Source organism: Gossypium hirsutum, chromosome A06 (assembly GCF_007990345.1).
Source record: "Gossypium hirsutum isolate 1008001.06 chromosome A06, Gossypium_hirsutum_v2.1, whole genome shotgun sequence".
Taxonomy (NCBI): Eukaryota; Viridiplantae; Streptophyta; class Magnoliopsida; order Malvales; family Malvaceae; genus Gossypium; species Gossypium hirsutum.
Genome location: NC_053429.1, coordinates 111,045,919 through 111,071,074, shown reverse-complemented (window position 1 = coordinate 111,071,074; position 25,156 = coordinate 111,045,919). Strand labels below are relative to the sequence as shown.

The following is a 25,156-nucleotide window of genomic DNA, read 5'->3' as shown; positions in this document are numbered from 1 at the left end:
GACTAACTCCATACCATTCATGTCTTGAACAATACAACAACCATCCTTAAAAACCAATGTATAGCCTTTTTCAACTAATTGGCCTACACTAAGCAAATTCTGGTCTAAGTCAGGTACAAAGAACACATCTGAGATCAGCTTGTTACCTGAACCAGTGCTAATCAGCACACTGCCCTTGCCTTTAGCCTCAATCAGCCTACCATCTCCAATTCTAATCCTCGAGTGGAAGCTTCTATCTAGGCCTTTGAACAGCTTCTCATCTGCTGCCATATGGTGTGAGCAGCCACTGTCTAGTAGCCAATCATTGCTGGCCTTGGTTGTGCCAACAAAACAAGTTGCTGTGAACACTTGCTCCTCCTGAACTTGAATGTCCTCAGCAGGTCTAGCTTGTTGCAGAGCAGCCTCCCTTGGTTTGCCCTTGCACACCTTCTCCACATGGCCAAACTACTTGCATTTTCTACACTGAATATCTGGCCTAAACCAGCAATACTTTTCTGAATGTGTTGTCTTCTTGCAATGAACACATGGTGGGAACACCCTTTTTGCTTCATCTCTTCCTGACTTGACCCTTCTATTGTGCCAAGGCTTTTTGCCTTTTGCACTCACACTCGAGCCTTCACTGGCTTTAGCCTGGAAAGCAGCTTCAGGATTCTCCTCCTGCCTATTTGCCCTCCTTTGCTCAAGTGCATACAGGGAGTTTATCAGCTCAGACAATGAAATGGCTGATAAGTCCCTCGAGTCCTCAAGTGAAGAGATTTTAGACTCAAATTTCTCAGGGAGAGTTGTAATAACCTTTTCAACAACTCTGCTCTCTGTGAAGTCCACTCCCAGGAGCCTAATGCTGTTGACAATGGCCATTATCCTGTCTGAGTACTGCTTGATGGTCTCAGACTCCTTCATCCTCAAGTTTTCAAAGTCTCTCCTGAGGTTGATCACCTGCTGTTGCCTTGTCTTGTCAGTCCCCATGAACTCCTCCTTCAGCTTCTCCCAGGCCTGTTTTGGTGAGTCACAGGCCATGATACGAGTGAATATCACATCAGAGACTCCATTTTGCAAGCAGGCCATAGCCTTATGCTTCTTGGCTCGCTCATCAGCATGCTGCCTCATCTGTGCAATGGTGGGATTGGCTCTCAATGGAGGTGGTTCAGCATCATTCTCGATCACACTCCAGAGATCATGTGCCTGGAGGTAAGTCTTCATTTTCACTATCCAAATGTGATATTTCTCTCCAGTGAACACAGATGGAGGAGGTGGAGTGAAACTCATCCTGCTAGACTGAATCCAAATGCTTCGATGTAACACCCCGAACCCGAGGCCGTCGCCGGAGTCGAACACGAGGTGTTAACAGACTTCAAACCACTTATTAAAATTTTTCCAGACAAGCTGTCAATCTGCGTACTAGTCCCTTTAAAAATCATATCTTGAGCTCTGGAACTCAAAATCCAGTTCCGTGAATTTTCCCTGAAACTAGACTCATATTCCCATCTACATATTTTTTTCTAGAATTTTTGGTCAGGCCAATTAGTACAGTTTATTAGTCAAAGTCTACCATGTTATTGGGGTTGACTACACTGACCTTTGCGTATTACAACCTGGATATCTCCCTGTACAGAACTTCCATACTAATACCGTTTCTTTCTATAGAAACTAGGCTCAGAGAGAAATCTATACATATATGGTATGACTCCTAATTATCTCTGGTTAATTTATAATGAATTTCCAAAGTCGGAGCAGGGAATCCAGAAACCGTTCTGGCCCTGTCCCACGAGAACCTGATTATCTCTTAACATACTGTCCATATGATCCTTTCATTACTTCTATATGAAAATAGACTTATCGAGCTTCGATTACATAATTTATTCATCAATTAATTCCACTCCTACTATTTTTAGTGATTTTTCAATCTCATGTCACTGCTGCTGCCAGCATCTGTTACGAAAGCAACTATGTCCACTTCGTGTTTACTCCTTGATCTAACTAATAATTCATCATGCATATCACAAATTATGATCATGACTAACCATGCCAAAGGCTAATCATTGTCAAACTTCCCCCTACTACACTATTTCCATATCATGAATTTTAACACCAAAATAATCAACCATGACGTATGGCATAAAAAGGTCGAATTATCAAGATTTGCGACCTAACGTTATGAATCCAAACCCAACCGAACATTTATGCCATTTTCGCATGGCTAAAAGATTACATACCAAAGTTCAAACACAACATAATAGCCTATACATGCCGAAATGTTCTCCTAAGCCAACTAAGAAGAAAGTACCAAAACTTGCTATCCGGTGTGATGACTTCGATGACGGCCCGACCACGCAAAAGGAGATGAGTCCAAGAAACCTAGAATAGGTGACAAGGAAACACCGAGTGAGTTTATAACTCAGTAAGTCATAAGCAATACACTACCATCCATTAATAACATTATCACAAGAGGAAACAAAATGGAACGAGGCTAGTTACTCCATCCATACCGAACCATACCATAGTTCCTCCGACCTATCGGTTCAAACTCATACCAAATCATGCATTCACATTCCATATACTCATCAATAGAATATTCGAGGCATTTTCATAAATCATTTTATTTTCGTTACAATCATACAACTAAATGGCCTTTCACCCATTCCACGATAAATCTTATGTACGTGACTTCAAGTATATTTGTCACATAGGTTCAACTTACCAAGCTCAACTCCAAATATAAACATAGCAGCTATTAGCCATGAACTCAAGATACTTACCCGATCCGCTATCCGTGATCGACTCAATAGTGTCGCACACTTAGTGTCCATAATGATTCAAGAATATTTATTAAGTCCGCACACTCAGTGCTATATAATCAACTCGCACACTTAGTGCTACATAATCATACTCGCACACTTAGTGCTACATAGTCAACTCGCACACTTAGTGCTACATAGTCAAACTCGCACACTTAGTGCTACATATTCAATTCGCACACTTAGTGCTGCACAATTTAAACCCGCACACTTAGCGCCAATCTCATGGTCATAAATGTTTATACCCGCACATTTAGTGCCGAGATCAACAACTCAATACATCTCACCTCTTTTCTTTTCATTCAACACTTTCATCACCACATACGTACATGCATATATATATATTTATTCATTCCATTCAGCATCATTACATAAACGTTATGACCATTTGAATTAATACCAACTACATGCTTAATGACTTACTTTATGTTGGGTAAGACGGTTCCAACTCGGCTACTCGATGATCTTTTCTTTGCCTTTGCTTGATTCTCTCCCTTTGATGTCTTGATCTATAATAAACACATTTAGTAGTTTAATTTTCTTGCTGGATACTTATGTATAATTTAACGGTTTTCACTCCATTTCACAATTATCCTTGTTCAAAATATCAAAACCTTAACCATATTCGATTAATGCTTCAAGGCCGAATGCATTATCGCTATTATGGTAACCTAGTCTTGAGTATTTTTTATTCTAATATACAACATCATGAATCAACTCAACCTTATAAGCCAATATTACTCCCTTAATCGGTTATCAAGAGTTAACAAAAATAGTATCGCAAACATATACACCTATATGGCCGAATATACCAAATTAAATTTGACCTTACGTATGTGATTACCTATAGTTAATATACATCAAATTTCATACATTTAACCCTTAATTTCCACCACATAACAAGCATAAATCGGGTTTATGGATATACCATGGCCGATTCAATCTAATCACTTCCAAAATCATCAACCATTTTCAATGCATATAACATATATAAACATGAATAAGTTTCATATAATCTCTTAACACATTAACTTCTTCCATCAACAACCTTTTGTTTCTTTATCCATCAAAACTTAAAGGAAATAATCAAATTCCTTCTTTAATAGCCATAGCCGAATGGTCCATCCATCCATCAAAGTTTTTTAAAAAGAATTAGCATGGTCTAAGTAAGAACCATGATAATTAACCTAAAACAAGCTAAAATTTCACAACTTTAACACAATATACTAACCTTATTAAACATTCAAATGGCCGAAAGTTCTTTGCCCCTATTCCTTCCTTCAATTCGGCCAAGAAGACAAGAATGAAGCCCCTTTTTTTTTTCATCACATTTTCATTCTTTTCTTTTATTTATTAAATCCCATAACCCAATATCAATTTCAACAAATATTTTGCCCATCATCAACCCACCTTGGCCGGCCACTATAAGGAAAATTGGGCAATTTGACATGCAAGTCCACCTTTGTGTTGACATGCACTAATAAGCCCCTTTAAAATTAACCTATCATTTTTCACCATGTCTCATGTTGATCCCTATTTAATAATTCCTCATGCAATTGGCAAAATTAAGGCATGAAACTTCCACATATGCATGTACACACATAATAAACATAGAATATAACAATTAATTATCTTCATAACTCGGTTTTGTGGTCCCGAAACCACTTCCCGACTAGGGTAAATTTTGGGCTGTTACAACTCTCCCCCACTTAAGAAATTTTCGTCCCCGAAAATCTTACCGGTAAATAGGTTTGGGTATCGTTCTTTCATCGAGCTCTCGGTTTCCCAAGTAGCTTCCTCGATCCCATGTTTGAGCTATAACACCTTCACTAACGGAACCCTTTTGTTTCGCAACTCCTTCACTTCACGAGCTAGGATACGTATCGGTTCTTCTTCATAACTCATATCGGCTTGAATTTCAACCTCTGATGGGCTAATTATATGCGATGGATCAGATCGATAGCGTCGAAGCATCGAAACATGAAAGACATCGTGAATCTTTTCAAGCTCAGGGGGCAAAATCAATCTATACGCAACTGGCCCCACTCGTTCGGAGATTTCGTACGGCCCAATGAATCTCGGGCTCAACTTGCCCTTACGGCCAAACCTAAGTACCTTTTTCCAAGGCGAAACTTTAAGGAACACTTTATCCCCCACCTGATATTCAATGTCCTTTCGTTTCAGATCCGCATACGATTTCTGACGATCTGTGGCTGCCTTCAGACTTTCGCGGATTACCTTTACTTTCTGTTCGGCATCTTTAATCAAATCAACTCCGAAAACTTTACTTTCACCGAGCTCGGTCCAAAACAATGGTGTACGGCATTTACGACCGTACAAAGCCTCGTAAGGTGCCATCTTAATACTTGATTGAAAACTATTGTTGTAAGCGAATTCAATCAAAGGTACATACCGTTCCCATGAACCACTAAACTCAAGGATGCAGCATCTCAGCATATCCTCGAGTATCTGAATTATCCGCTCGGATTGACCATCGGTTTGGGGATGAAAAGCGGTGCTAAAATGCAGCTTGGTACCCAAAGCTTCTTGCAATTTCTTCCAAAATCGCGAGGTGAATCTCGGATCTCTATCCGACACGATAGAAATAGGTACTCCATGTAATCTCACAATCTGAGAAACATACAATTCGGCTAGTTTATCCAATGAAAAATCCGTACATACAGGGATAAAGTGAGCCGACTTAGTCAGTCTATCGACAACAACCCAAATCGCATCTTTCTTACTCGTCGACAATGGTAACCCAGATACAAAATCCATCGTGACTCGATCCCATTTCCATTCAGGTATCATGATTGGCTGAAGTAATCCCGAAGGCACTTGATGTTCCGCTTTCACTTGTTGACATATTAAACACCTTAAAACAAATTCCGAAATGTCTCGTTTCATGCCCGGCCACCAAAATTGACGTTTCAGATCGTTGTACATTTTAGTACTACCTGGGTGGATAGACATTCGGCCACTATGAGCCTCATTCAAAATCATCGAAATAAGTTCCGAATTCCTTGGAACACACAAACGACTTCTGAACCTCAAACAATCATCATCATCCATTTGAAACTCCGATTCCTTGTTCGGAACACACTCAGCCCGTTTTGCAACCAATTCATCATCAACTTTCTGGGCTTCACGAATTTGATGAATCAATAATGGTTTGGCTTTTAATTCAGCTACTAACACATTGTCGGGTAGAACAGACAAGTGCACATTCATCGCTCGTAAAGCAAACAGCGATTTCCGGCTTAAGGCGTCCGCAACCACATTAGCCTTTCCCGGGTGGTAATCAATGGCAAGCTCGTAATCTTTCAACAACTCAAGCCAACGTCTTTGTCGCAGATTTAGGTCTCTTTGAGTCATCAAATATTTGAGACTTTTGTGATCCGAAAATACATGGCACTTTTCGCCAAACAAATAATGTCGCCATATTTTCAAAGCAAATACGATGGCGGCTAGCTCGAGATCATGGGTGGGATAATTTTCTCTCGTGTGGCTTCAATTGTCTCGACGCATAGGCCACAACTCGACCTTCTTGCATCAATACGCAACCCAACCCGAGTAGGGATGCGTCACTATAAATGACAAACTCTTTGCCTGATTCGGGTTGCACTAAAATTGGAGCTTCAGTCAAATGAGTTTTCTGATCGAAGCCTTTCTGACATTTCTCCGTCCATTCGAACTTAGCATCCTTTTGAAGTAGCTTCGTCATTGGTGTGGCTATCATCGAGAAACCTTTGACAAATCGTCGGTAATAACCGGCGAGTCCCAAAAAGCTCCGAACCTCAGTAATATTTCTCGGAGGTTTCCAGTTAAGTATGGCTGAGATTTTGTTCGGGTCAACTCGAATACCCGATGCGGATACCACATGACCCAAGAAGCTAACCTCTCTTAACCAGAACTCACACTTACTGAACTTAGCATATAACTTCTTATCCCGCAAAACTTGCAACATTAATCTCAAGTGTTCAGCATGTTCGATCTCATCTCTTGAATAGACCAAGATGTCATCAATGAACACAACTACGAACCGATCCAAATATGGTCTGAAGATCCGATTCATCAAATCCATAAATACTGCAGGGGCATTAGTGAGCCCAAACGGCATCACTAAGAACTCGTAGTGACCGTACCTCGTTCTGAAAGCAGTTTTAGGTATGTCCGAATCTCGAATTCGCAACTGATAATAGCCTGATCTCAAATCTATTTTTGAGAACACTGAGGCTCCCTTCAGTTGGTCGAACAAATCATCGATGCGCGGCAATGGATATTTGTTCTTTATCGTCACTTTATTCAGTTGACGATAGTCAATGCACAACCTCATGGCTCCGTCCTTCTTTTTCACGAACAATACTGGTGCACCCCAAGGTGAGAAACTTGGTCGAGCGAAACCTCTATCCGTCAATTCTTGCAACTGAGCTTTCAACTCTTTTAACTCGGTTAGTGCCATACGATACGGAGCTATCGAAATTGGCGTAGTTCCAGGTACAAGCTCAATACCAAACTCTATCTCCCGAACAGGTGGCAAACCCGGTAACTCTTCAGGAAAAACATCCGGGTATTCACAAACCACCGGCACAGATTCGGGTTTCTTTTCTAACTCTTTGTCATCAAGTACATACGCAAGGTATGCTTCGCACCCTTTTCTCACATATTTCTGGGCCAACATTGCTGATATTACAGCTGGCAACCCTCCTTAAGTCCGCAGACTCAACTCGGATTATCTCGTTATTTGCGCACCTCAAATCAATAGTCTTGCTTTTGCAATTCACAACCGCATCATGCGCGGTCAACCAATCCAAACCAAGAATAACATCAAATTCGTCAAACGGCAAAAGCATCAAATCGGCCGGAAAACAGGATTCTCGGATTATTAGAGGGCATCTCTTACACACTTTATCAACAAATACGCATTGACCCAAAGGGTTTGACACTCGAATTACGAACTCAGTAGACTCAACAGGTAGAGTCTTACTGGATGCTAAGGTTTCGCATACATATGAATGAGTAGAGCCAGGGTCAATCAATGCAATCACATTAGTATCAAAGAGAGTGAAGGTACCAGTGATGACGTCAGGGGAGGATGCCTCCTCTCGTGCGCGGATGGCATAAGCTCTAGCAGGAGTACGGTTCTCGGCTCGAACAGCCGTATCAGAGGCCCCTCTCTGACTACCACCCCTACCTCCCAAAATTCTCGGTGGTCTACCTCTAGTTGTCACTCCACTAGGTCTTGCACCTTGAATCTTATTCTTCTCATCAAGCTCCGTGCAATCTCTAATGAAGTGGTCTTTCGAACCGCATCCGTAACAGGCCCTGTTAGTAGACTTACCCCAACATTCACCTAGGTGTCGTCTTCCGCATTGGGGACATTCAGGTTTCTCTAGACGATTATTGCCCACACTAGCTACCGAAGTAGCTCGGGAGCCCGTCGATGGTTTTGCTCTGATGGAAATTCCCGCAGTCGTCCTCGACTTATTAGTGTCCTCCTTGAACTTCTTTACAGCTGAGAACGGAGCTTTACCCGTCGATCTTTTACGATAGTCTCTAGCTTCAAATTCAGCCTTCTTCTTCTCCTTTCCAAGTTCTTCCGCCTTGCAGGCTCGTTCGACTAGTGTTACGAATTCTTTTATTTCCAAAATACCCATTAGTAGCTTTAAATCTTCATTCAATCCTTCTTCGAATCTTTTGCACATAGCAACCTCATCAGCTACACACTCCCGGGCATACCTACTGAGTCTCACGAATTCATGTTCGTATTCAGATACTGTCATACGGCCTTGCTTGAGTTCCAATAATTCCTTACGCTTTTGATCAATGAATCGTTGACTAATATATTTCTTTCGAAATTCCGTCTGAAAGAAGTCCCAAGTTACTCGTTCGTTCGGGACTATGGAAATCAAGGTCCTCCACCAATAGTAGGCTGAGTCTCGCAACAAAGATACAGCACACTTTAGACATTCATCAGGTGTGCATGACAGTTCATCGAACACCCGAACGGTGTTATCAAGCCAGAACTCGGCCCTTTCAGCATCATCAGTAACTATGGCCCTGAACTCCTCAGCCCCGCGCTTCCTAATCAAGTCTACAGGTGGCTTACTCAGCCTCACAGGATCAGTAACTGATGGCATTACTGGCTCCGGGGGTGGATTATTCAAATTCGGGAATTGTTGGACAGCCGGATTGGTTCGGGCATACTGCGCGACCCACTCATTCATCATGGTAAAAAAGGCTTGTTTAGCCCCCTCACCTTGATTATTCGCAGATGACTGAGGTTCAATAGGCGGTGTCCCTTGTGCAGGAGCAGCCGCTACACTTTCAACGTCATCCGCTAAGATTCTTTCTACACCGGGATCCATTTACTAATCAAAACATCAATTTTAACCGTCAGAAGTCATCACACAGTTAAACATTAACATTCGGCATGTATAGCTAGACTCATACGTGCTATGGTAGTCCTAGAACCGACTAAACCATAGCTCTGATACCAATCAAATGTAACACCCCGAACCCGAGGCCGTCGCCGGAGTCGAACACGAGGTGTTAACAGACTTCAAACCACTTATTAAAATTTTTCCAGACAAGCTGTCAATCTGCGTACTAGTCGCTTTAAAAATCATATCTTGAGCTCTGGAACTCAAAATCCAGTTCCGTGAATTTTCCCTGAAACTAGACTCATATTCCCATCTACATATTTTTTCTAGAATTTTTGGTTGGGCCAATTAGTACAGTTTATTAGTCAAATTCTCCCATGTTACTGGGGTCGACTACACTGACCTTTGCGCATTACGACCTGGATATCTCCCTGTACAGAACTTCCATACTGATGCCGTTTGTTTCTATAGAAACTAGACTCAGAGAGGAATCTATACATATATGGTATGACTCCTAATTATCTCTGGTTAATTTATAATGAATTTCCAAAGTCGGAGCAGGGAGTCCAGAAACCGTTCTGGCCCTGTCCCACGAGAACCTGATTATCTCTTAACATACTGTCCATATGATCCTTTCGTTACTTCTATATGAAAATAGACTCAACGAAATTCGATTACATAATTTATTCATCAATTAATTCCACTCCTACTATTTTTAGTGATTTTTCAATCTCATGTCACTGCTGCTGCCAGCATCTGTTACGAAAGCAACTATGCCCACTTCGTGTTTACTCCTTGATCTAACTAATAATTCGTCATGCGTATCACAAATTATGATCATGACTAACCATGCCAAAGGCTAATAATTGTCAAACTTCCCCTACTACACTATTGCCATATCATGAATTTTAACACCAAAATAATCAACCATGACGTATGGCATAAAAAGGTCGAATTATCAAGATTTGCGACCTAACGTTATGAATCCAAAACCAACCGAACATTTATGTCATTTTCGCATGGCTAAAAGATTACATACCAAAGTTCAAACACAACATAATAGCCTATACATGCCGAAATGTTCTCCTAAGCCAACTAAGAAGAAAGTACCAAAACTTGCTATCCGGTGTGATGACTTCGATGACGGCCCGACCACGCAAAAGGAGATGAGTCCAAGAAACCTAGAATAGGTGACAAGGAAACACCGAGTGAGTTTATAACTCAGTAAGTCATAAGCAATACACTACCATCCATTAATAACATTATCACAAGAGGAAACAAAATGGAACGAGGCTAGTTACTCCATCCATACCGAACCATACCATAGTTCCTCCGACCTATCGATTCAATCTCATACCAAATCATGCATTCACATTCCATATACTCATCAATAGAATATTCGAGGCATTTTCATAAATCATTTTATTTTCGTTACAATCATACAACTAAACGGACTTTCACCCATTCCACGATAAATCTTTTGTACGTGACTTCAAGTATATTTGTCACATAGGTTCAACTTACCAAGCTCAACTCCAAATATAAACATAGCACCTATTAGCCATGAACTCAAGATACTTACCCGATCCGCTATCCGTGATCGACTCAATAGTGTCGCACACTTAGTGTCCATAATGATTCAAGAATATTTATTAAGTCCGCACACTCAGTGCTATATAATCAACTCGCACACTTAGTGCTACATAATCATACTCGCACACTTAGTGCTACATAGTCAACTCGCACACTTAGTGCTACATAGTCAAACTCGCACACTTAGTGCTACATATTCAATTCGCACACTTAGTGCTGCACAATTTAAACCCGCACACTTAGCGCCAATCTCATGGTCATAAATGTTTATACCCGCACATTTAGTGCCGAGATCAACAACTCAATACATCTCACCTCTTTTCTTTTCATTCAACACTTTCATCACCACATACGTACATGCATATATATATATTTATTCATTCCATTCAGCATCATTACATAAACGTTATGACCATTTGAATTAATACCAACTACATGCTTAATGACTTACTTTATGTTGGGTAAGACGGTTCCAACTCGGCTACTCGATGATCTTTTCTTTGCCTTTGCTTGATTCTCTCCCTTTGATGTCTTGATCTATAATAAACACATTTAGTAGTTTAATTTTCTTGCTGGATACTTATGTATAATTTAACGGTTTTCACTCCATTTCACAATTATCCTTGTTCAAAATATCAAAACCTTAACCATATTCGATTAATGCTTCAAGGCCGAATGCATTATCGCTATTATGGTAACCTAGTCTTGAGTATTTTTGATTCTAATATACAACATCATGAATCAACTCAACCTTATAAGCCAATATTACTCCCTTAATCGGTTATCAAGAGTTAACAAAAATAGTATCGCAAACATATACACCTATATGGCCGAATATACCAAATTAAATTTGACCTTACGTATGTGATTACCTATAGTTAATATACATCAAATTTCATACATTTAACCCTTAATTTCCACCACATAACAAGCATAAATCGGGTTTATGGATATACCATGGCCGATTCAATCTAATCACTTCCAAAATCATCAACCATTTTCAATGCATATAACATATATAAACATGAATAAGTTTCATATAATCTCTTAACACATTAACTTCTTCCATCAACAACCTTTTGTTTCTTTATCCATCAAAACTTAAAGGAAATAATCAAATTCCTTCTTTAATAGCCATAGCCGAATGGTCCATCCATCCATCAAAGTTTTTTAAAAAGAATTAGCATGGTCTAAGTAAGAACCATGATAATTAACCTAAAACAAGCTAAAATTTCACAACTTTAACACAATATACTAACCTTATTAAACATTCAAATGGCCGAAAGTTCTTTGCCCCTATTCCTTCCTTCAATTCGGCCAAGAAGACAAGAATGAAGCCCTTTTTTTTTTCATCACATTTTCATTCTTTTCTTTTATTTATTAAATCCCATAACCCAATATCAATTTCAACAAATATTTTGCCCATCATCAACCCACCTTGGCCGGCCACTATAAGGAAAATTGGGCAATTTGACATGCAAGTCCACCTTTGTGTTGACATGCACTAATAAGCCCCTTTAAAATTAACCTATCATTTTCACCATGTCTCATGTTAATCCCTATTTAATAATTCCTCATACAATTGGCAAAATTAAGGCATGAAACTTCCACATATGCATGTACACACATAATAAACATAGAATATAACAATTAATTATCTTCATAACTCGGTTTTGTGGTCCCGAAACCACTTCCCGACTAGGGTAAATTTTGGGCTGTTACATTCGATCTCACCAAATTTTGAACTTGCTGTTGGTTTTGATTCGAACACAACAGATTGCATACAAAGGCCCCTCAAAGACTCGGGCTCATGATACCATTTGTTGGAACAATGGCAGCAGCAAGCATCAAACAAAGTTTCAAATCTGTATTTGTAAGACTGAAGCAAGAAGAATCGAAGCAAAGAAAAAGCAAAGCAATGAACAAAATTGAATACTCAGCAAAGTTGTGACTGAACATTACATTTTTCATTCAAGATTTGAATATATAAAAGAGCTACAAATTTTGGTTCATTTGACAGATACCTAATGACATAACTACTCCCACTTAAACTAAACTAATACAAGCTTAAGTCAAATACAAAATAAGCTGACATATCAGCTTTTACATCATCAATCCAATCACAAACTTAATCCAACTAACTATTAAAGCTAGTTACAATCAAACTGAACTAAGTTACATCAAAACAAAACAGCAATATCAGTTGCTTCATTTGGTCTGAAAACCATTCGTGCACACCAAGCAAAATGAGCTGTGCTCGATAGCTGCTGGTCTCGACAGTAGCAAGCTCCTGGCTCCATGTTGCATTGCAGTCCAGCTTTCAACAATTTGGGAAGCACTGGAAATTTAATCAAATGATTCAAATCGTTATATCTTGTATTTGTAGTTTTATTTATGATTGTCTTATTGCAAACCAGTATTTTCCATTCCCTACTTATGTTTTGATCAACATTTGCAGCATTTTTGAACTTTCCTTGCCTTTATTTCAAGTAATTTTAGTTAAGTCCACTGAGAAAGAGAGAACAAACAGAGCACGCCTTCAAACTAGTAAACCTAACTGACTACTTGTAATTGTCAAAGAACTCCGATAGACAAGTTAATGATTACAATTTACTGCTGTAATATGAGAAAGATTGTTTGAAATATAAATATTAGTTAGATTTATTGGTGGTACAAACCAGAAAAAATAGCATTCCTGGGCTGTGGAATGGGGCTTTCTATAAAAGATTTATTGCTTGGGGAAAATGTAAATTGTAATCATAATAGTTACTTATATGCTCTTGCAGGGATCTATGTTGAACCAGTAACTAAATGTAGTTACCCCTCGGACATGTCGAAGCCCTGCCCTACGATACAAATCAAGGTTTCTCTCTCATTTTGGGAGTAATGAAGTTTTATGGTATTCCAGGTTAATCAAAACTTCATTTTTAACTAGAAAGTTTATTTGGAATGTATGCATTGTGTCAAGACCATTTTTAAATCGAGTTTTGGAAAATAGGAATTGATTTTAAAAAACGAAAACGAGAGTGCCACCAATCTTTTTAGGTGGGATTGGATCACCTTTAAAACATTTTGTTTTAAAATCATTAGTTTTGGTCCACGAAATAAAAGAACGGGTTCGGGAGTCGGTTACGTACGAGGAAGGATTAGCACCCTCGTAACGCCCAAAAATTGGTACCTAATTGATTATCAAATATTTTTAATGTCAAAAATTTAAAAAATTTTAAGATGTAATCCTCTTTAAAATACTTTGATTTTGAAAATTTGGGTTCACTCGTATCAAAACATTGACACTAAGTTAACCTTTTGGGAAATCCCTATCTCGAAACGACAAATCACCACATCCAATAAGTTAGGACACAACGCTTTGAAATTCCAAGACAGTTGCTCGTATTTTAAAAATCTTAAAAACTTAGAAGGGTACTTGACTATTCGAACTTGACGAGAAAAGTTGCAACCCAATAAGTTAGATCACTACTTTTCGATATTTCCAAACACCAAGCATTGCCTTTATATTTTTTTTAAAATTTTGGAGCCTTGTCTTTTTTAAAGATGATGGGTGGGGAATTGTATTACATTATGAATCATACATAATAATATGTTATTGTAATAGGTAAATAATACGTGCATTTAAAAATGAAGACTATGATATAAGGATCATGCATTAGATATATACATATAAAATAATACATATAAAACAAATATTAACAATATGCATACAAAGATATATATATATATATATATATATATAGCATGTATTAAGAATGAATAAACAAAATATACAAACATACAAAGTAGTAATTAAATAATGCATGATATATACAAGAAAGCAATAATTTAATAATGTATAGCATACAAAAGAGTAATATAATATCATTATATATGTTCATGAAATGTAATACCAAATAATAAATATAAAATAACACATGATATATGCAAAAATAAAATAAAATAAGTTATTGTCAACAAAGTATACACATAACACAAATAAAGACCTAAATTTTAAGAATAATTTTAAAGTAGTATTTGCTATATAATATATAAAATATAATAAAATATTTATAAGAGAATAATAATTATAAAAAATATAATATAAAAGTAGGTAAAAGGATTTATAAAATAATACATAACATAAAACATCATTTTAAAATAAAATGATACATAACTAATAATTTTATATATATATAAAATATGAGTTTAAGATATAATTTAATTTACAAATCTTATAATGAATAATATAATAGATAATATATGATACACATAACATATATATAAAAAAAATAATAAGTAATATAGAATAAAAATAAAATATAATAAATGTTATAAAATATAATTTAAATATATAGGAAGTAAGATATATAATAGATATAATATAAAATAATGAAAGTTTATATGTATAAATAATTAACATATAATACAAATAAAAATATAATAACAATATAGAAAAAAAATGATGTAAAATAATTGGAAAAATAATAGATAATATGAAGAATAATAATATATACATAATAAAATAATCTTATAGTATATAAATAATAAGGATAAAAATAAATATCAATATATATATAAAAATATATATATAGAACAAATATAGGACTAAATTTCAAATTCAGCAAAATTACAGGGCGAATTTCAAAGAAACAAAACTGGATTAAGGCCCTATTTAAAACGCGCATAAAATTAGAGGGACTCACTAGGCGAATTGCCCTATTCCCAAAACGGCCACGTTTCTCAGAATATAATTTAACAACTGTCAGGACCAAATTAAAACTAAAATAAAATAATAGGGCCAAATCATAAAAAAATAAAGTTTAATTGTAAACACAAAAGGGGTAGAATGACCGATTGGGAAATTAACCTAATTTTAAAAAATGCGCGGATCCTCCCCGGGTAATCGGGTCAACGCGCAGATCCTGGGGTCGCAAAACGACGCCGTTTCGTTCAAGCTATATAAGCTACCTTCTCAGCTTAAGATTCATTTGAACCCCGATTTAAAAAAAAAATAAAAAATTCTCTCTGAAAGAGAGAGAGGAAGGGAGCTCCGGGCTCTGGCCTTCGTTCGCCCACGCGCCCACGTGCAGCCCTAAGGGCCACCGTGTACAGAGATCGGAGAGTTTAAAAACCCTCGTCTCTTCAGATCCAAAACAGGTAGTTCTTCTCCTTTTCAAATACCCTTAGTATTTTGCTAAACAGTTCATATATGCGCTAAAAAAATAGAGAACAAGTCACTCGGTTATCACCTTTGAAACTGTTTGTATTCGTTTTTTATTTCTGTATCTGTGTGTTTTTTTACAAGGGTTACAAAGGGCTTTTTATAGCCACTGATTTGTTACATAAGGAAAGAAATCTCCAATTTCTTTCTATTTCTTGTCTACTGTATCTTTGACCATTATCTGCTGAGTTTCTTTTTCCATTTTCAGGTACCCCGACAATCTCGGCGTTAACGGTGGTACCAAGGCCAGAGGGGAGGCCTGAGATCGCGGAGCTGGACGATCGCGAGAGGGACGAACGCATTGATGGCACATCAGTGTGCATTGATGGCCTCGATCTGGGGAGTTGAACCGACGCGTCTGATGGCTTCTGGAATCTTTTGCTTGCGGCGCAAGAAGAAAGAAGGCAGAAACCTTAGGGTTTCCTGCCTGGGTCTGTAACAGTTTGGGCCAGTTGGGCCTCTGGGAATTTGGGTTTGCAATGGGTAGAGGTGGTTTTGACCTGTTTGGTCGGGTTGGGTATTGGGTCTGTGTATTTGGGCTAGTTTAGTGTATCTGGGTAGGATGTAAATTGGTTTAGCTGAATTGTTTTGGTTTTGGGCCCATGATTTGGACTTTGTAACTTGGACTGTTTAAATAAACAAACAAACATTTATTTATTCATCTCTGTATTTTGGTTTTGGTATTAAGGCCCGAACGAATTTGGGCTCTTACACATTGTTCATTGGTTTAGCGGGAAGACTTTGGCATGCAATTCAGAAAACAAGTGGGTGCTGATATGAAACTTAGATTTTTCTCTTTTTTTTTCTTCTGGCATAGTTAAAAATCCAATATCTGATCCGTGTTTAACTTAGTCCCAAGACATAAAGTAGTTTGCAAGAAAAAGTTACTGCATATCAGGGATTTAAATAGCGGCCCGCAATCGGAATAGCGGCCGTTATATTGCGGTAGCGGTGCCGTCTGAAACTACTATTACCGAAAATAGCAATGTGAAACCGTTTCACATCGATAGCGGCGGATCGCGGCCGTAATTTAACAGGTAACGGTAGATTGCGGCAATAACGGGCCGTTATTCCCGTTATTTCCCGTTATAGTAAATAAAAAAGAAATTCATCTGTCAACATTCAATAGAAACTCAAACAATCAACACAATAAAACAAAAGCCAAAAGGGAATATATTCCCCTGCAAAATCAGAGTTTTCAATAAAAAAAAGTAAAAAGAAGTTGAATACTTGAATCTAAAAAGAAAACAACAGTACGACACAGCAGCATATTTCTCAATCTCATATTTCGACAAACAAGAACAAGTGAACAACACAGCACGACAGCAATAGATGAAAGCGCCGAGGACTTGGATCTGAAAAGCAAACCCTGCCCTAATCACTTGCACATTCAAAGATTGATAGTTTTCAAGTAAGTTACCTGAAATTTTGTCTTGGTTCTTGGTTTCTTGCTTGCATGTCTTGATTCTGCACTTCTGCAGTGCATATGTTCTTTAGAGACTTTAGGGATGACCTGATGAAGGGACTAGGAAGAACTGAGAAGGCACACAACAACCAACAACATATTCCAAGAATTTCAGAGGAGAGGATGATAAGAGTTTCTAAAACTCTTTAGTTTTTCTTCTAAATTTTGTGTGTTTAGTCACTAAACTGTTTAGGGATTTAACTTTGATTTGAAGAAATAAGAAGAAGTGGAGAACAGAGGCGTTTTGTCTTTTGTGGGTTATAATTTGGGTGTTTGTCATTCTTTTATTTTTTTAATTAAAATTGAAAAATATTTAATAATGCTCCACTTACTTAGGTAACTATTCTCACTTGTTTGAATAAAATTAAAAAAAAAAAAGAAAGTAAAACAAAGTTAACTTCTAAAAAATAAAAATAAAATTATTTTGAAAAAACGAGATTAGAATTTGATTTAATTTATATATATATATAAATTAATTCTGATCTTATTGTATTAAAAAAGTATTAGTTAATTATTAATTTTTAAATTTAAAGTAAAAAACATTAATTTCAATTTGTTTAGTTGTTTTAATATTAAAAACTAATTTCTTCTTTCACCCCAAAAATAATAATTTCTTCAGCATTTTATATTTTAAATATATTTTTTAATTTATTACAAATAAAAAAATTATTAAAAAGGTACATTCAAATTGAATCAAATACATAGGTAGCAAAAGTTAAAAAATGGTGGCTGCTACTATTGTCACTTCACTGTTATATATCTATTTTGTTGTAATGTAAAAAACAACTCCCTTAATAATCATGTAATAAAAAAATAATATTGTAATAAAGCTAAATCTAAAAAAAAGAGATAAAATTTTTAAGTAAGAAAGAAAAATTAAACTTCAAATATAGAAAGACTGAAAGAGTATAGATGATAACCAATAAATTTTTTTTATGAATCAATATTATATAAATCATGACATATTTTACATTGCAATTTTATCAACTATAACTTGGGTTGAGGATAAAAAAATGTTTGCTTGCTTTCTTTTAAAACGACATAAGAAAAAAAGAAAGGAAGAAGAAATGCAATTAAGAAAAGAAAGAAAACATGTGACAGTGAAAGTAAAAGGTTGGTGGTTGGTGCCTTGGTGGTTTGGATGCCATATCCGATAGGTTAGTCCAGAATGATGGTCCATTGTCTCCAAGCAGAACTTGCATTCAACAATAATTCCAAATATTATTCTAGAACCAAAAACTTTGGAACCAAGTAATAATGGGTTATGGTGTATTGTTGTTTTTAAAAAATAAATAAATAAATTATGTATGGATTATGCAATAAATTTAAATTTTCCATGTTAATGATGTTTACTATTTTTTTTTGTATTATATTGTTGATAATATAAGTAATGAGTTGCTTATATTCCTAAATATAATTTTATGTTTCTTATATATATAAAAATAAAGCATGCCACCACGTGAAGAGTTTTCGACTAAGGGATTGGAGGGTGCACCAAGTAATGATATAGGTTGGCACTTTGGAACTCCAGTGCCAAATGCGGAAGGAAATATCGTATGTAAACTTTGTGGTAAAGTTGTGAAATGAGAAATAACACGATTTAAAGAGCATATTGCTCATAAAACCGGCAATGTTGCACCATGCCCTAATGTTACTGGTATGTGATACTTTATTGTTATTTTTAAATATTATTGTGAATTTATCAATAAAGTTATATATAATTGATAATAATATAAAGTGTGAAGTATTTTTATTTCATTAACAGTGTCATTAGAGAAAGTATGATGAATGTACTGAAAGAAAGCAACACAAAGAAAATAGATAAAAAGAGGAGAAAAGATGATTTCTTATCTCAATTAAGAGAAGAGGAGGATGAACACGAGGAATTCATTGATGAGATTTTTGCTATAAGGCAAGCAACTCAAGAAAGTATCCAATCACAACACGAGTGGCATAGAAGGGAAGAATTCAGACGAAGTACTGGTGGTTGGGATAACATTTATGAAAAAGGGCGATCTTCTCAAGGATCATCCATCCCAACTGAGTCTGAGTTTACCTTAAGGGGAGCTATACTTGAATTGGTTAGAAGCAAAAGTTCAAAGCAACCAAAGGTCAGTGACTCTTTTTTAAAGAGTTTTCAAAGAAGATAGGTGAAGCGGTTTCTAAATTTTTAATATATGAAAGACTTCCTTTTCAATTAGCAAGCTCTCCGTGGTTGTATAACTTAATTCAAGTGTCAACAGAAGTTGGACATGGTGTAAAGCTCCCAACACCTTATGAGGTTTCGGATGTGTATTTGGAGTCAGAGCATTAACGAGTTCGTAATTGGGTAAACGGACTAAAGACTCATTGGAAAGAATTGGGTGCAACTCTAATGTGTGATGGTTGGACCAACAGTTTGAATCAAATGCACATTATTAATTTCCTTGTTTATTGTAGTAAAGGAACCATTTTTTGGAAATCGGTAGATGTCTCAAGTGTTCGTAGTAGAGATGCTAAATTCTACTACAGTTTGCTAGATTCAGTTGTAGAAGAAATTGGAGAAAATTACATTGTCCAAATAGTGACAGATAATGAGGCAGCAATGAAAGCTGCTGGAAAAAAATTAATGTTGAAAAGAAAACATCTATATTGGACCTCATGTGCAGCTCACTGTTTAGATTTATGCCTTGAAGATATTGGGAAAAGGCCCAGTGTAGCAAAAGTGTTAGATGAGGCAAAGAAAGTGACTTGCTTTATATACAATCACACTTGGACTGTTGATTTGATGAAGAAGTATACACAAAGGAAACAAATACTTCGACCCGCTCTTACTCAATTTGCAACTCATTTCATTCAACTTGAAGAGATAACAAGACAAAAGCAAGGTCTGAGAGAAATGTTTAGTTCAAAGGTTAGTATTTTATAATTAGTTAATATAATTACTTAAATATAGCAAGTAGCAATCTTTAATGATTTTATTAGTTCCAAATAATTTAAATTATGTTATTTTAAAAATTTTCTTATGAATATATAGGAATACAAAGAATCAAAATGGACAAAACAAAAGTCAGGGCCTGCTTATGAAGCTAAAAAAATTATTTTGGGAAAAGATTTTTGGAAGAAAGCCAATGACCTCATAAAAGTTTATGAGCCCCTAGTAAAAGTATTGAGACTTGTGGATAGCGATGAAAAACCAACAATGGGCTTTATTTATGAGGCTGTTGATAGAGCTAAACGAGCAATTCAACAAGATTGTCGATATTTTACTGTGTACGAAAAGATTATTGACAAAAGATGGAATTTTATGCATTCCGATTTGCATTCAGCTGGTAAGATAAAATGTTTCATATAATTAAGAAATATTTTTATATTTTATTATTTTAAGCTTTATATTATTATTATTTGATGATATTCTTATAAATTATACTTAGGTTATTTTCTTAATCCTTAATTTCAATTTGGGGTGGAGCATTCTCAGAATCTACTAATAGAAACATTAGAAGGTACACGATCAGTAATTGAAAGATTAGAACCTTCTCTTGATACTCAAGTCAAAATGGTTAATCAGGTTAGATTCAATTCAAGTACTATTATTTGTAACTTAGTTACATAATTTGAAATAGAATTTTTTTTTTACTCTATCTTTTATTTATGCAGTTGTTACTATTTAGAGATAAACATGAGATATTCGGTACTCCACAAGCGCAAAGAGCTTGGAAGCAAATGAATCCGGGTAAACAATTAATTTAATTATTTAATTTAATTTATATTATTTAATTATATTGTACATTTTGAAGTTATTTTGAAATTTAAATAATATTATGCAGCGAGTGGTGGATAATATATGGCACATGTGTTCCCGAATTACAAAAATTAGCAATTAAAGTGCTTAGTCAAACAACTTCAACATCAAATTGTGAACGAAATTGGAGCACATTTAGTTATATTCACATCAAGGCAAGAAATAGGTTGAAGTATAAAAAACTTGAGAAACTAGTGTTTACCTATTACAATATGAGGCTTTAGATAAGGCATCAAAAAAGAATGAGCACTGATGATATAAACACTAGTTTTAATCCTATCAGCCTTGATTATATCTTTGAAGATGTTGATCCACTATCAGATGGAGAAAATGCCGGTGTGTTGCCTGTGGATACCTCTGATGATGAAATGGATGTTAATCAATCTCAACAACAAAATTTGTCTCATTCAAGTTCTAGTTCAACGCCAAGTTAGAGTGGCGATGGACCCGACGGTGCTGGTTTAAGTCCAGTTGATGAGGATGATGGATATAGTGGTGATAGAGGTGAAATTAGGTCTTCTAGTCAGTATGAAGGAGAATATGGGGTCGGTACCACTAGTGGACATTTCCCTGATAGATCAGAGTTTGATGGAAATATGTTTCCTGAACCTAGGAGAGATAGAAGTGAACCTAGAGCTCCATCAAAAGGAAAAGGCAAGAAGCATACTTCAATAGGCTCTTCATCTGGTAGGAGATCGAGTTCTAGTAACCTTGGGTATAGTGATTCATCTACTAGTACTCAAGATTTTTATCCACCAGAACAACCCTCATATTTTCAACCTTCACTTGGTTATCCACAACCATATGGTTATTATCCACCATTTCCTAATTATGATGTGCCATACCAGCCTCAAATGCATTCTCCACCACCAATGTATCACCCACCTCCACCTCTCATGTATCCTCCTCCTCAAATATATCCTCCACATCAATTATATGAAAACCAATGTGAAAATGTTACTTTTTTTGGATATATTTTTGGACAAAGGCCAAGAGAATCAAGTCAAGAACGCTATCAAAGTGAAGGTGAAGGATCTGATCTTCCTCGTCATTCTACTAATTGTTGAAAACTAAATCGTACCACTACCATTATTTGTAAGGTATGTTTTTTTAAAAGAAAACTTTTGATAATGTTCTTAATTTTGATGATATTAAAACATTTAAAACATATCTTTAGATAAATGAATGGAGCATATTTTATGAAAAGATAATTAAGAATTGAAGCATGGTAAACTATATATAAAAGTAGAATGAGACTGAGAATAAGTGGTAGGAAATAGGAATAATTAATGAGAATCTATACATTTATCTATTCTTTTTTTTCCTTTTGCAGCATAGAATGTTTATATCTTCACCATCTTCAAAGCTGTCAAGAAATATTGAAAGCATCTCTCAGGTATGAATTTTCAATTATTTTATCTATAAAAACTTTCAAACTTATTAAATATGATAAATGTTTAATATTTTTTTTAATTTGTTATTAGTTAATATAACATTATTAGAAAATTCGTAAATAAATATAAGAATAAGTAATGATTATAAAAGTTATGTTCTCATATCATATTAATAAAAGTTCATAAGTGTTAGAAAAACACTCTAAAAATCATTAAAAGTGACTTTTTATAATTATAATTATAATTATAATTATTATGATTCACAATAATTGTGCGAATTTTAAAAAAATTTACGACCGCGATACCCGCAGTGACCGCAATAGCATCCGTTATGTCCGCAACCGCGATAAACGCAACGCGACCGAAAACGCGGCCGCAACCGCAATTTAAATCCCTGTTGCATATGCAAGCCATTGTCCTTCTGAAGCTGTTATGGGATCAAATTTTATCATTGGAATACGCGCAAATTACGGATATACTAAGAAGCCCTTCACAAGTGTTATTTGTTGCAGCAGAATTTGGAGTTGTTGACCTCATAACTGAACTTTTTCAGTCTTATCCGGATCTGATATGGAGAGTCGACGAGCATGGCCGAAGCATTTTTCATATGGCGGTCATTCATCGCCAAGAAAAGATCTTTAGACTTATACATGATAGAGGGGCACATAAGGATATGATTGCTGCTTACAGAGACAAAAACAATCATTGCATACTGCATTTGGCTGGAAAGATAGCAACTCCAAATAGACTTAATATTGTATCTGGTGCAGCTCTTCAAATGCAAAGAGAAATGTTGTGGTTTAAGGCAAGTCTTGAATATTTTCTCGCTTGTTCACTATTTGACATTATTAGAAGTTGTAATTTGAGTTGGTTTTTGGTAGAGAAGAATGTACAACCATTATACAAGGAAATGAGAGACAGTAATGGCAGAACGCCTCGAATGTTGTTCACGGAAGAGCATGCGAAATTGGTGAAGGAAGGAGAGAAGTGGATGAAGAGCACTGCTTCGTCGTGCATGCTTGTTGCTACACTAATCACAACAATGATGTTTGCAGCAATCTTTACAGTACCAGGAGGCAATGACAATGAGAAAGGAACTCCCATATTTTTAGAAGCTACATCTTTCGTGATTTTTGCTGTATCAGATGCATTGGCATTGTTCTCTTCAGTCACCTCTATATTAATGTTCTTATCGATCCTCACTTCGCGTTACGCAGAAGAAGATTTCTTGAGGTTACTCCCGCAAAGATTGATTGTTGGTCTTACTACCCTTTTTTTGTCCATAGCAGCAATGCTTGTCGCGTTCGGTGCAACCTTTTGCATTGTGCTTAGCCAAAGACTAGCATGGATAGCTGTCCCAGTAGCCTTCATTGCTTGTATTCCAGTTACTTTATTTGCCTTCTTACAGTTCCCACTCCATCTTGATATAATCCAATCTTCCTATGGTGTTGGCATCTTTGCCTGAATTTGTTCATTTATTTCTTAGTTTGTAAATACAAGAGAAATGGAAAGGAAAATAGCTTTGTAACTTACATTCGTTTGTGTGGAATGAAATCGTTGACACAGATACGGTATGTGTAACACCCAAACATCTCACTGGTATAATATTAGTATTTGGCAAATTTTCTCATTAACAATTGAATAATGATAGATTCTAAAAGAAATTTTAATAAAGATTAAATTGAATTTGTAAAAGATAGACTAAACGTACAAATTTACTATTTTAGGAAGAAATATTTATTTTAATGAATGTGATGTGTTGGAAAATTGAGATATGCACTAGATTGAAAAGTGGTAAAAAGTACAGGGATTAAGGTTAAATTTTATTATTTTTTGAAAAAGGGCTTAATTGCAATTATACCATGAATAAATTATATATGCATAAGTAATAATTACAAATAAGTATGTCATGTGTAAAACAAATAGTGATGGAAAAGAATAAAATGATTATTTTACCTTTATGTCTTACATACGACAACATATTTTAAAGGGTAATTTGATTATTTGGTTATTAAATATTATTTTTGAATTTTTTTAATTATAAAAAGTGTGATATTTTGATGGGAAAAATTATAATCGTTGAATTAAATTTTGTTAGAAAATAATTGATATTTTAGAACTTTGAGGCATATTATTTTATTGATAAAATTGAAGGTTTGAATAATAAATTATGGATTTAGATTCTATATAATTTGCTCAAAATTATTGAGTGATGAATGAGAAATTGATGTTCAAATTAAACTATAGTTCTATATCTTAATGAACAGTTGTATCTTTTGGTGAACAAATTCATTGTTTTGGGTTTAATATTGCATTTTTTCATTCATTGTATTTGTTCACTTATATCTATTAACTTTTTAACAAAACTCTTTATGAATCGGTCTAAATCCCTTTTATTCATTTCTTTTCCTCTGTATAAAGCCAAGTTAGGAGACTTTCAAAACACATCATCAAAAACCATCAATATCAAAAATTCCTTCCAAATTAATTCCTCTTGGTGATAGAGAAAGGCAAGATTGTGTTCGATCGA

At 35.7% G+C, this 25,156-nt stretch overlaps 1 pseudogene; it reads left to right on the top strand.

The window, feature by feature from the left end:
* Positions 1–24,158, top strand: part of LOC107963058 (ankyrin-2-like) — a 29,310-nt pseudogene extending 5,152 nt beyond the window's left edge.
* Positions 24,159–25,156: the final 998 nt, after the last annotated feature.